Source organism: Enhydra lutris, unplaced genomic scaffold, assembly GCF_002288905.1.
Source record: "Enhydra lutris kenyoni isolate GAN:26980312 unplaced genomic scaffold, ASM228890v2 scaffoldscaffold27, whole genome shotgun sequence".
NCBI classification, from domain to species: domain Eukaryota; kingdom Metazoa; phylum Chordata; class Mammalia; order Carnivora; family Mustelidae; genus Enhydra; species Enhydra lutris.
The window spans coordinates 1258396-1272390 of NW_019154111.1; the positions used below are offsets into that span (position 1 = coordinate 1258396).

Genomic DNA, 13995 nt, shown 5'->3' on the forward strand with positions numbered 1-13995 from the left:
TTGAGATACCACCTTACACCAGTTAGAATGGCCAAAATTAACAAGACAGGAAACAACAAGTGTTGGAGAGGATGTGGAGAAAGGGGAACCCTCTTACACTGTTGGTGGGAATGCAAGTTGGTACAGCCACTTTGGAAAACAGTGTGAAGATTGCTTAAGAAATTAAAAATAGAGCTAGCCTATGACCCTGCAGGTGCACTACTGGATAGTTACCCCAAAGATTCCGATGTAGTGAAAAGAAGGGCCATCTGCACCCCAATGTTCATAGCAGCAATGGCCATGGTCACCAAACTGTGGAAAGAACCAAGATGCCCTTCAACAGACGAATGGATAAAGGAGATATGGTCCATCTATACCATGGGGTATTATGCCTCTATCAGAAAGGATGAATATCCAACTTTTGTATCAACATGGATGGGACTAGAAGAGATGATGCTGAGTGAAATAAGTCAAGCAGAGAGAGTCAATTATCATATGGTTTCACTTACTTGTGGAGCATAGGAATAACACAGAAGACATTGGGAGATGGAAAGGAGAAGTGAGTTGGGGAAATTGGAGGGGGAGACAAACCGTGAGAGACTGTGGACTCTGAGAAACAAACTGAGGGTTGTGGAGGGGAGGGGAGTGAGGGGTTGGGTGAGCCTGGTGGTGGGTATTATGGAGGGCACGTATTGCATGGAGCACTGGGTGTGGTGCATAAACAATGAATTCTGGAACACTGAAAAGAAATAAAATAAAATAAAATAAAATAAAATAAATGAAAAAGTACTGGCTTTATGTCTATGGGGTAGATAAAATTTAACCTTAGCTTATTCCTGCCTCCCTTTATCCCATGTCTGTCTTCTAACACTACGAACAAATACTTTCCTGCCATCTCTGTAAATCTCTCCACCAAGGTCTGCCTTCTAGTAAAATGGTCCATGCTCTAAAATTGTTCTTCCCAAATAAGTAGAAACATAAAATAAAATAGCCCTCTTCTCCCCCCATCTGAAAAAGAATGTCAGTGAAGTCAAGATCGCAAGTCGAGTTAAATGAATTTCTAATGGTTAATTCAGGCAGTAATTTTTGGCAAAATCTGTAAACATGTGGTACTTGGGAGTCATGGAAATGAGACATCTCCAATTCATCTGTCATAATTTACTTAAACTCTGACCAGTAGACCTCCAGATGGGCACCCCTTCCATGCTGAGCTCACTAAGATTTGCAGAATGCATGAGAGGAAGGATATAGCCCCAAGTAATAATATGGATTTTCAATGTAGTAAAGCTTTTTACCACACCCTCCCCAGACCTGCTCTAATAGAACTGATAAGTCCTTGAAGAACTATGAGCAACAAGAAACGTGACCCACAGACAAAATCTAACAAGCACTAACAGAATTTTCACTATGCTATGCTCATAGACAGGATCATTCCTTGTGGTTCTCTGGAGATGTCTGCAGTTGCTCCTGTCACCATTTTAAATCATTTTTAATTGCATTTAGTTTCCATTGTTACTTTATGGACACACACTCCAAAATACTCAATTAAACTCTGCAAACATGGACATAGTTAGGCCTTAACACATGGGTTTCTTTTCTGGTTGCACTAGTCATTGCCACATCACATTTTCCTGCCCCAGTGAGTGCTTTATACATTTGAAACTATCCAACTTTCCCCACTTCTTTTGATTGGCTTCTTCAATAAATTATCTTTGCCTTCCTTATCTGCATTATGAAGGGAGAATTATTGATTTTAACAGACTCGGGAGGTATGTACCACATGGATGGGCAAAACGTTGGATGAGCCTCAAAAATCCAATCTGAAACACAGGCTTATGGGTAAGCCTACTGCCCATATACACCCCCCCCATTCGTTACATCAATAATGCTCTATAGCTAAGGGGGAAAAATATTTTTTCTACTGTGAAAGTTTATGCACATCTTTTGCAAACCTCCATCAAGTCTTAACCATATTGGGTTCCTATTTGGAGTCCTCTACAATTTCATGACAAGAGACAGAAATCCTGAATATAGAGACAAAGCACATGAAGTTGAGTCCCACAACTTACAGTCATGTTTTGTCTCATGCTGCTCAACATACACAAGAACCGTAACTTCACACACTTGACTATCAATATAAATGGCTCTTAAATTTATAGGATGATTCTTCTGAGCTGTGGCCAAACATTTAGTTGTATATACTTAATATATCCATCATGGGCAGAAATATTTGCACCAACCTAATGTTTTATATTTTAATGGTTTTATATCCTCAGAAAGCAATCAAAGGGCACCTGGGTGGCTCAGTGCTTTAGGCCTCTGCCTTTGGCTCAGGTCATGGTCTCAGGATCCTGGGATCAAGCCCCGCATCAGGCTTTTAGTTCAGGAAGGAGCCTGCTTCCCCGTCTCCCTCTGCCTGCCTCTCGGCCTACTTGTGATCTCTCTCTCTCTCTGTCAAATAAATAAATAAAATCATAAAAAAGAAAAAAGGAAAGCAACCAGTTTGCTACTTTCCATCTGGATTTGGTGCCTGGTGTTTCATATAATCGCCAAATATTGAGGCTCAGTTTCTCCGATATATGAAATCCTCAAATCACCTTGATGACATATTTTATCATGATTTCATTCAATAAATGCTCAACTTCTTTGTATGATTTGTCCCCAGCAATGAGACTACAGCAGTATAATTCCCTCCATCTATACTCTTTCCACAATGAAAACCCTATAGCCCAATCTAGAGGAAGTAACCCCAAAAATGAGAGCTAGGAAACCTCAAGTCTAGCCCCAGTTCACATTCTGAGTATTGTAGAACTTTCAACAATCCACTTACTTATCCTACATTTCCTAACACTGAAAGGAAAATCAAAATACTTGGTATACAAACTCTTCAGGAAAATTGAGAAAAGAGACTTCATGTTTACTAACAATTCATCTTTTTTGGAAATTTAATAGACTCCTACTACATGTTCATTAATATTAATACCTATCATTTTACAGATCTGGGTTTGTCCCCTAGGTGTTCCCCAAATATGGTGAAGAAGTACTCCTGAGTATCTTCAGTTTCTTTTTTTTTTTTATTTAAATTCAATTCAGTTAACATACACTATATTATTATTTTCAGAGGTAGAATTTAGTGATTCATCAATTACATATAACACTCAGTGCTCATTACATCAAGTGCCCTCCCTCATGCTCATTAACCAGTTATAGTTACCCCATCCACTCACCCATCTCTCTTCCAGCAACCCTGTTGGTTGCCTATAGTTAAGAGTCTCTTGTGGTTTGTCTCCTCTGTTTTGTCTTATTTTATTTTCCTCTCCCTTCCCCCATGTTCATTTGTTTTGTTTCTTAAGGTCCACATGTAACTGAAATCATACAGTATTTGTCTTTCTCTGACTTATTTCACTTAGCATAATACCCTCTAGTTCCATCCACATGGTTGTACAAGGCAAGATTTCATTCTTTTTGATGGCTGAGTAATATTCCATTATGTATTTATACCACCTCTTCTCTACCCAATCATTTCTTGATGGACATCTGGGCTTTTTCCATATTTTATCTATTGTGGACATTGCTATTATAAACATTAGGATACATGAACTCCTTTGAGTCACTATGTTTGTATCCTTCAGGTAAATACCTAGTAGTGCAATTGCTGGGTTGTAGAGTAGCCCTATTTTTAACTTTTTGAGAAACCTCCATACTGTTTTCCAGAGTGGCTGTACCAGTTTGCATTCCCAACAACAGTGTAAGAGGGTTCTCCTTTCTCCACATCCTTGCCCACATCTGTTGTTTCCTGAGTTGTTAATTTTAGCCATTCTGACTGGTGTGAGGTGATCTCATTGTGGCTTTTTTATTTCCCTGACATTGAGTGATGTTCAGCATTTTCTCACGTGTCTGTTAGCCATTTGTATGTCTTCTTTGGAGAAGCATCTGTTCATGTCTTCTGCCCATTTCTTGACTGGATTATTTGCTCTGTGGTTGTAGAGTTTGATAAGTTCTTTATGATTTTAGATACTAGCCTTTTATCTGATAAGTCATTTGCAAATATCTTCTCCCATTTAGTTTTGTTGACTGTTTCCTTTGCCATGCAAATGCTTTTTATCCTGATGAAGTCCCAGTAGTTCATTTTTGCTTTTGTTTCCCTTGCGTTTGGAAATGTGTCTAACAAGAAATTGCTGTAACCAAGGTCAAAGAGGTTCCTTTCTGTGTTCTTTTTCCAGGATGTTGATGGATTCCTGTGTCACATTTAGGTCTTTCATCCATTTCAAGTTTATTTTTGTGTATGACATTAGAAAGAGGTCAGTTTCATTCTTCTGCATGTGACTGTCCAATTTTCTCAACACTATTTGTTGGGAAATATCCATGGGATATTTCTTCCTTCTTTGTTGAAGATTAGTTGACCATAGAGTTGAAGGTCCATTTCTGGGCTCTCTATTCTGTTCCATTTATCTATGTGTCTGTTTTTGTGCCAGTATCATACTGTCTTGATTATTACAATTTCTAAATATTAATCATCTTTTTCTGCATCTCCCCATATCACTTTCTCTCTCTGTGAATATGTAATTCAGATATGAGAACCCTTAGAAGAGAAATGTACCTGAGCCCCCAGCTTCAGGAAGGCAGAATCACATTATGAAATATGTCATACTATGTAGGATGAGAAGACTGCAGCATCCATAGGTCACATCCATGATCCAAACTCCCTAACAAGTCAGTTAACAAGTCAGATCAGTTCTATTTTTGTCCCTTTAGACACCCCCGTGTATACCCACCCTCTGTTTGTGCATCCATTAGAGTTCTCAAGCATTAATTAGTGCTTGACAAATAGATATATCTACTTCAATCTCAGTTTATGTTAATTCTAAGAATGCTTCCCTCTGACAAAATCATGGACCAGAGATATGAAAAGTCCCAGATTCTTTGCGCTCCTAGCTAAGTACTCACCTAGTTTAAATTGTGAGGGAAACAGCTGCTAGAAAGTTCACACATACCCCACAATTGGCTCCAACATAAACCTGGTGAGGTGCAGCAGTGTCTGAATTAGCAATGTGCGGCTGACAGACTCCCCTCAGGAGCTTTATGCATTAGAGTGTCCATCACTGTTACCACTCCCAGTTCAAAAGGGCAGGACAGGGGCGCCTGGGTGGCTCAGTGGGCTAAAGCCCCTGCCTTTGGCTCAGGTCATGGTCCCAGGGTCCTGGGATCAAGCCCCACATCGGGCTCTCCGCTCCGCGGGGAGCCTGCTTTCTCCTCTCCCTCTCTGCCTGCCTCTCTGCCTACTTGTGATCTCTGTCTCTCAAATGAATAAAAAATTAAAAAAAAAAAAAAAGGGCAGGACATCCCTGCTGCCCTTCTTGTCCCTTTGAAACCTGTTCTTTCTCATCCTCCTCAACCACAGTAACCTCCTAAAGCCAAAGGTCATTCTAAAAAGCCAAAGATTCCAGATGTCTAAGGTTCTAGGATATTCTATAGCTCAAGCCTGACATTTAGCATTCATGTCCCTATTCTACTGAGCAGTGATTAGGTCTGCAACAAAACTTGTGAAAAAACAGTCATCCCCTTTGGATCCAGAATACCCTCATCTCTCCTTATGAACACAGGAGCACTGTGCCTCACTCCCAGGGGATTTCTACCAAACATTTAAAAAAGAATTAATACCTATTTCCTGAAACTGTTCCAAAAAATAGACATGGGAGGAAAACTTCCAAATTTATTTTATGACGCCAGCATTATCTTGATCCCAAAGCCAGACAAAGACCCCATCAAAAAGGGTAATTACAGACCAATATCCTTGATTAAAATGGATGCAAAAATTCTCACCAAAATACTAGCCAATAGGATCCAACAGTACATTAAAAGGATTATTTGCCAAGACCAAATGCGATTTATTCAGGGCTGCAAAGTTGGTTCAACATCCACAAATCAATCAATGTGAAATGATACATTAATAAAAGAAAGAACAAGACCCATATCACACTCTCAACAGATGCTGAAAAAGCATTTGACAAAGTACAGCATCCTTTCTTGATCAAAACTCTTCATAGTGTAGGGATAGAAGGTACATACCTCAATATCATCAACGCCATCTATGAAAAACACACAGCGAATGTCATTCTCAATGAGGAAAAACTGAGAGCTTTTCCCCTAACGTTGGGAACACGGCAGGGATGTCCACTATCACCACTGCTTATTCAACATAGTACTAGAAGTCCTAGCTTCAGCAATCAGAGAACAAAAAGAAGTAAGGCATCCCAATCAGGAGAGAAGTTAAACTCTCACTCTTTGCAGATGATATGATATTTCATGTGGAAAACCCAAAAGACTCCACTCCAACACTGCTAGAACTCATATAGGAATTCAGTCAAGTGTCAGGATATAAAATCAATGCACAGAAATCAGTTGCATTTCCATAGACCAACATCAAGGCAGAAGAAAGAGAAATTAAGGAGCTGATCCCATTTACAATTGCACCCCAAACCATAAGATATCTAGGAATAAACCTAACAAAAGAGGCAAAGAATCTATACTCAGAAAACATTATAAAGTATTCATGAAAGAAATTGAGGAAGACACAAACAAATGGAAAAATGTTCCATACTCATGGATTGGAAGAACAAACATCATGAAAAAGTCTATGCTACCTAAAGCAATCTACACATTTAATACAATCCCTATCAAAATACCATCCATTTTTTTAAAGAAATGGAACAAATAATCCTAAAATTTATATGGAAGCAGAAAAGACCCCAAATAGCCAGATGAATGTTGAAAAACAAAACCAAAGTTGGCAGCATCACAATTCCAGACTTCAAGCTCTATTAGAATGCTATAATCATTAAGACAGTATGATACTGGCACAAAAACAGACACATAGATCAATGGAAAAGAATAGACAGCCCACAAATGGACCCTCAATGCTATGGTCAACTAATCTTGGACAAAGCAAGAAAGAATGTCCAATGGAAAAAAGACACTCTCTAAAACAAATGGAGTTGGGAAAGTTGGACAGCCCCTTGCAAAAGAATGAAACTGAACCATTTCCTTACACCACATACGAAAATAGACTCCAAATGGATGAAAGACCTCAATGTGAGACAGAAATCCATCAAAATCCTTGAAGAGAACACAGGCAGCAACCTTTTTGACCTCAGCCGCAGCAACTTCTTCCTAGAAACATCGCCAAAGGCAAGGGAAGCAAGGCCAAAAATGAACTACTGGGACTTCATCAAGATCAAACGCTTTTGCACAGCAAAGGAAACAGTCAACAAAACCAAAAGACAACTGACAGAATGGGAGAAGATATTTGCAAATGACCTATCAGATAAGGAGCTAATATCCAAAATCTATAAAGAACTTATCAAACTCAACACCCAAAGAACAAATAATCCAATCAAGAAATGGGCAGGGGACATGAACAGACATTTCTGCAAAAAAGACATCCAAATGGCCAACAGACACATGAACTCAACATCAGGTAAATACAAATCAAAACCACAGTGAGATGCCACTTCACAGCAGTCAGAATGGCTATAATTAACTAGTCAGGAAACGACAGATGCTGGCGAGGATGCGGAGAAAGGGGAACCCTCCTACACTGTTGGTGGAAATGCAAGCTGGTGCAGCCACTCTGGAAAACAGCATGGAGGTTCCTCAAAAAGTTGAAAATAGAGCTACCCTCTATTGAAAACTGAACTACCTTAATTACACTACTGGGTATTTACCCTAAAGATACAAATGTAGTGATCTAAAGGGGCACATGCACCCGAGTTTTATAGAAGCAATGTGCACAATAGCCAAACTATAGAAAGAACCTTGATGTCCATCAAAAGACAAATGTATAATTAAGAAGTGGCATATATGTGTGTGTGTGTCTCTCTCTATATATATATATCTATATATATCTATATATATATATATATATATATGTATATATGCAGTAGAATACTATGCAGCCATCAAAATCCCCCTGAAATCTTGCCATTTGCAATGACATGGATGCAACTAGATGGTATTATGCTCAGCAAAATAAGTCAATCAGAGAAAGACAATTATCATAAGATCTAATATGAGGAATTTGAGAGGCAGGGCTGGGGGTCTTGGGGGAATGGAGGGAAAAAAATGAAACCAGATGGGACCAGGGAGGGAGACAAACCATAAGAGACTCTTAATCTCAAGGAAGAAACTGAGGGTTGCTGGAGGGGATGGAGGTAGCTGTGCCTGGGGTATGGACATTGGGGAGGTTACGTGCTATGGTGAGTTCTGTGAATTGTGTAAGACTGATGATTCACAGACCTGTATTCCTGAAGCAAATAATACATTATATGTTAATAAAGTAAAATTAAAAAAAAAATAAAGGTAAGTGAAAATGTACTACCCTGGTACGGGATGATTCTGGGGCAAAGCGGAGAGGGGGACAGGGAATATATGGGAACTCTCGGTACTTCCTGCCCAACTATGCTATGAATCTAAAACTGCTCTAAAGAACACAGTCTCCTTTAAAGGAAAAGATATAAAGTATTTGAGCATGTTCCAGCTTCCATGTAGGCTGTAAAAACCTGGAAAGAACAATGCTTCCCTCCTAAAACAAGTTAGTTTAAACCACAGAATCATAGCTATTCTCAGAATCATCAGAGAGCTGAGATTACAGGCAACCCAAAAGCATGAAATCTCAGGGAAGATCAGCACATCCATGGAGAGAGAGGATGTGCACTCTTACCCGGCCAGAGCCTGGTGGTAAACAAGACCAGCAAACAGGTCCATGAGAATGGCCTTAACAAATGGCTAAAGTTTGAGGGTGGGTTACTAGAAGCATAGAACGGCTGAGAGCCACAGCAAAAAGAGGAGCGCCCACCAGTCCTCAAGATTTTCTCCACACACTTGGGGCAGCACCGCAAGGATGTTCAGGGAAAAGTGGAGAGCAGAGAAAGCCTCCTTCATGGTGCAGGTTTGTTGAAGGCACCACAGCTGTGCAGCAGCAGAAGGCATGCTCTGGGCACAGGCTCTGCCTGCATCCTGAACAAAAGCCTGAGCCACTGGGGGAAGGGCAGCAAACTGCTTCCCTCAGAGACAGGTGGAGACTCATTACCAAGGGAGGAGAACAGAAAACTAAACAAAACACTCTTTCTCGAGGGTCCTTGGGACAGGAAACCACTCTGTTCAGTGAGCCATCTCCTCAGGCTGCAGAGGTGAAAACAACACTAAGGAGACCCCAACCCTGAGACACAGGGGCAAAGGATGTGCCTGAGACTGAGACAAAGCCCCACCCTCCACCCCAGGCCAGCAGGATTGAGGAACAAGTCACAGCTGTGGACCAGGGGGCAGGAGCAGCCTGTGCACAGATGCTCTCTCTACATGCAGCGTCACAGCAGAACCTACAACTCAGGGTGGTTCAGCGACACTGGGAAAAGCCCTCCAAGCCCTGGACACCCCACATTAAGCACAAGTCCTGATACAGAAACTTAATTTGTTGGTAGAGGGGGATGATCACAGCAAAACAAAACTCAAGCCGCACTCAACCCCTGAGTGCTTTGACTCCCACACTCTCCTCACCAAGCAAGACCACAGCATGGACAGAAGGGATGTGCCCATTTCAAGGCATAATGCTACGTATCTTAGTTTATTATTCTACGCTCAAAATACTCATGCCCGTCCAAATGAAAGGTCAGAGGAAAAGGCAAAAAAATGTCAGTGTCGTTGAACAAAGGAATTAACGGAACCAGAATCAGATGTACTTGGTTTTAGGAACAATCACACAGGGGTTTTAAATAACTTTCACAAATAAGTTTAAGGATCTAGGAGAAGAGATGGACAGGATCATAAGTGCATGAGAATTTCCATAAAGATTGACGCTGCACAGAGGAATTAAGTAAACAGGCTGGATATGAAGAACACAGAAACAGAAATGAAGTTTGCTTATGAGTCGACTTGGTTGAGCTGAGAAAAAAATCAGTGAGCATGGAAGCAGAGGAGCAGGACCAGAGAGGTCACCTGGGCTGCTGACATTGGAGAGGAGGAAGAAGAGGCGACTGCAAAGGCATGGGAGATGGCCAGCAAAGTGATGCTGCGATGAACAATGAAGAAGTGTCAGAACATGTCCACCGGATGCAGAAATGAGTGTACAGCATCTTCACACTTTCCTTCTTTGTGTGTCATGGGTACATTTGATTTTTTACTGATTTTCTGCTTCTTTCATCTCTTTCTCCTACCATTTTAAAAAAAGATTTTATTTATTTATTTGACAGAGAGAGATCTTAAGAAGGCAAAGAGGCAGGCAGAGAGAGAGGAAGGGAAGCAGGCTCCCTGCTGAGTAGAGAGCTGGATGTGGGCCTCGATCCCAGGACCCTGAGATCATGACCTGAGCCGAAGGCTTAGAGGCTTAAAGCACTGAGCCACCCAGGTGCCCCTCTCCTACCATTTTACATATAGTTGTTCATGGTGGTAAAATTTACACTTTACTCCATGATTTACATAATATTTATCCCAGGATAATGAGGTTTTAGAGGGGGAATGCAGTCCATACCTCCTTCCATACCTGGAACTGCCATCCAGCAGAAGTGCAATGTCCCTCTGAAATCTCTTTTATTATTTATTTATTCATTATTTATTTATGTATTTATTTATTTTAGATTTTATTTATTTATTTGACAGATAGAGATCACAGGTAGGCAGAGAGGCAGGCAGAGAGAGAGGAGGAAGCAGGCTCCCTGCAGAGCAGAGAGCCTGATGCAGGGCTTGAACCCAGGACCCTGAGATCATGACCTGAGCCAAAAGCAGAGGCTATAACCCACTGAGCCACCCAGGCACCCCTGAAATCTCTTTTAAATCATGTGACTTGGCTTGACTTTTCTCTTTCATTCAGATTCCTCTAATGTCTCAATAGTGTCACTGGAGCAGTCAGCCAGCTGGTCTCCTGTCCTCTAACCTCTTCTTCCTCTGAATCATTGGCAAGAGTAGTAATTCTAAAATGTAAATTTTATCAAGTCATATCCCTGCTTAAAAATCCTTGCTAGTTACACATTGATATTAAATAAAGTTAAAATATAATTTGGCATTCAGTGCCCTCTGTTTTCTGACCCTCTTTACCTGCCTGTTACATTGTCACTATTTCCTCTTCTTCTCTGCCCTGCAATCATGGCTTTAGGGAATTTTTGAACTCTTGTGCTCTCGTCCAGCTCTGTATTTTTCACTGGATGTCCTCTTTTGGGTTGTCGTTATTTCAATAACTGGTACTACTTTTCTGGTCTCCAGCTAAACCTTTTCTGGTTCTTTCATACAGGAAGACTTCTGCAATCACCCCCAAAGTCTTACTCTAACTACTCCACCTCACTGGGGTACAAGGACCAACTACAGTCCTGTTGTACATGGGAGGAGAGATGGGAGAAGGTGTTCAATATAGAGACTACAAGGAGATAGTGCATAGCTACCCTGATTCATCTAATGCATATAAAGTTGTCTTATCTTTCTTTGGCCTTGGCTGAGGAATCTGTACTTTCTAAGATTCACTACTTCTTTTACATTTTATACATTATGTAAAAATTTATGTGTTATTCTGCATATAAAGTCTAGGAAAAGAGTTAATACTTATTTCAGAAATGAGATGGTTTTAACATTTAAGTAGTCCTCCTTATATAATTCCTCTCAAACTGTTTGTAGTACCCCAGATGTGGCTTTTCCATGGCTTTGCCTTGTACAAACACTTTTAGTTATATTCCTATCACTATAAAGCAAGATGTTCAGTTGATGCTCCTCTCCTGAGGTACCTTCCACACTCAGACAAGATGCTATGTGCACAGGCAGCAGGTCCAGCAAAAGGACATTTTAGCAGCCTTGATAGCATCTCTTTCCTCAGAACAGGGACTCACACAGTTACCGGATGTGGATACATATGCTGTGCAGTATTTGAGTCTAAAATGGGAAAATGTGATTGTGGCCTTTGTGCTATGAACATTGGGGTACACATGGAAAGAGCCAAGATGCCCTTCAACAGACGAATGGATAAAGAAGATATGGTCCTTATATACAATGGAATATTACTCAGCCATCAGAAAGGATGAATACCCAACTTTTATATCAACATGGACAGGACTAGAGGAGATTATGCTGAGTGAAATAAGTCAAGCAAAGAAAGTCAATTATCATATGGTTTCACTTACTTGGGAAGCATAAGGAATAACATGGAGGACATAAGGAAAAGGAAAGGAAAAGCGAATTGGGGGAAATCTGAGGGCGAGATGAACCATAAGAGACTGTGGTTTTAGAAGGGAGGTGGTAGAGAATGGATTAGCCTGGTGGTGGGTATTAAGGAGGGCACGTATTGCATGGAGCACTGGGTGTGGTGCATAAACAATGAATCTTGGAACACTGAAAAAATAAAATTTAAAAAAAATAATAAAATGTGAAAATGCTTTCCCCCCCCAGTGGAAACGTGGTAACTTCATACAAAATTTGGATGAGTAAGAACCAGTGGTCCAAAGTAAGATCCATGAGTAGGTCCATAATTACAAACAATGTGTAACAAATCAAAACAGCAAACAGTACTCTCAGGCCATATGAATGGAGATTGAGTAAGGGTGGGAAGACCAATTACAGCTGTGCTCAAGTCCACTGAACATGCTGCTTTGACATAAAAATAGACCCACACCCCACACCCCAACCCAACCTCCAGCCTCCTACCCAGCATCACCAGTATATGTATTGTCATCTCCTTCCTGGTTTCAAGGCAATGCAGATGATGACTGCCATATCTGAGCCAAGTGGAAGAAAACACAGGCAAAGCTACTTTCTCTAAGTGATGCTCAGGATTCATCAAGTTGCCAGTTTTGATGTTAACACAGATAATTGCCCTAGTAGTTTCTGCCAGGCCCCCTTCACCTCCTTATTCCTTACACTATAAATCATGGGGTTCAGCATGGGCATTAAAATAGCATAGAAGACAGAAATTAACTTCTCCTGAAGGACAGAGGGGCCGGAGTGAGGCTGGATGTAAGTGAAAATGGTCATGCCACAGCACAGGACAACCACTGTGAGGTGAGAGGCACAGGTGTGGAAGGCTTTCTTTCTTCCCTCTGTGGATCGGATCTTTAGGATGGTGGAGATGATCTGGATGTAGGATAAGAGAACCAGGCAGAAAGGTGTCATCAGCAGAACAATGCTAGAAACCATGATTGCGATCTCATTGGAGGAGGTGTCCACACAAGCCAGTCTGACCACAGCTAGGAGTTCACAGGATATGTGATCAATATACTTGTTTGTGCACATGGGCAGCTGAAAGGTGATGACAGTCTGTATGAGAGAGTTGACAGAACCACTGACCCAGGATGTGATGGCCAACCTAATACAGAGGCCTCCATGCATGATGACCGAGTATCTCAGGGGGTTACACACGGCCACATAGCGGTCATAGGCCATCACTGCCAGTAGAACAAACTCAATCCCACCCAAGCCCAGGGAGAAAAATAACTGGGCTGCACAGCTCACAAATGGGATTGCTTTATGCACTGCAAGGAAATGCGCCAGCATCTGAGGAACGATGCTTGTGGCATAAGAGACATCAACGAGGGAGAGGTTGGTGAGAAAGAAGTACATGGGAGTGTGGAGTCAGCTGTGCAGTCTGATGAGAAGAATGATGAGGAAGTTCCCCAGCACTGTCACCGTGTATGTGATCAAGAAGAGGATGAAGAGGGACACCCGTGTGTCCCAGTCACTGGACAGGCCGAGGAGAATAAACTCTCTCACCCATGTCTGGTTGTCTGTTTCCATTAACAAATGTGAAGATTATTAGTCTGCAGAGAGTCAGAGAGAAGAGAATCTCCTGAATTAAAGAACATAAGAATAACTTCTTAAGAGAATAAACATCTTAATGATCTGCCATAGCTAGATATTTTTGATCATATGGGCCAAGATGATAGGCTTGATCCTGATACCCATTGTGTAAACATGGGCCAAAGTTTAAGGACAACCCTACCCATATTTATTGCGCAAAACATGATGAAATGTATAAATAAATTAGAAAAG

The 13995-nt window shown here is 41.1% G+C and overlaps 1 pseudogene; it reads right to left on the reverse strand.

Moving 5' to 3' along the window:
- Window positions 1-12786: 12786 nt before the first annotated feature.
- LOC111152092 lies at window positions 12787-13740 on the reverse strand (annotated as a pseudogene).
- Window positions 13741-13995: the final 255 nt, after the last annotated feature.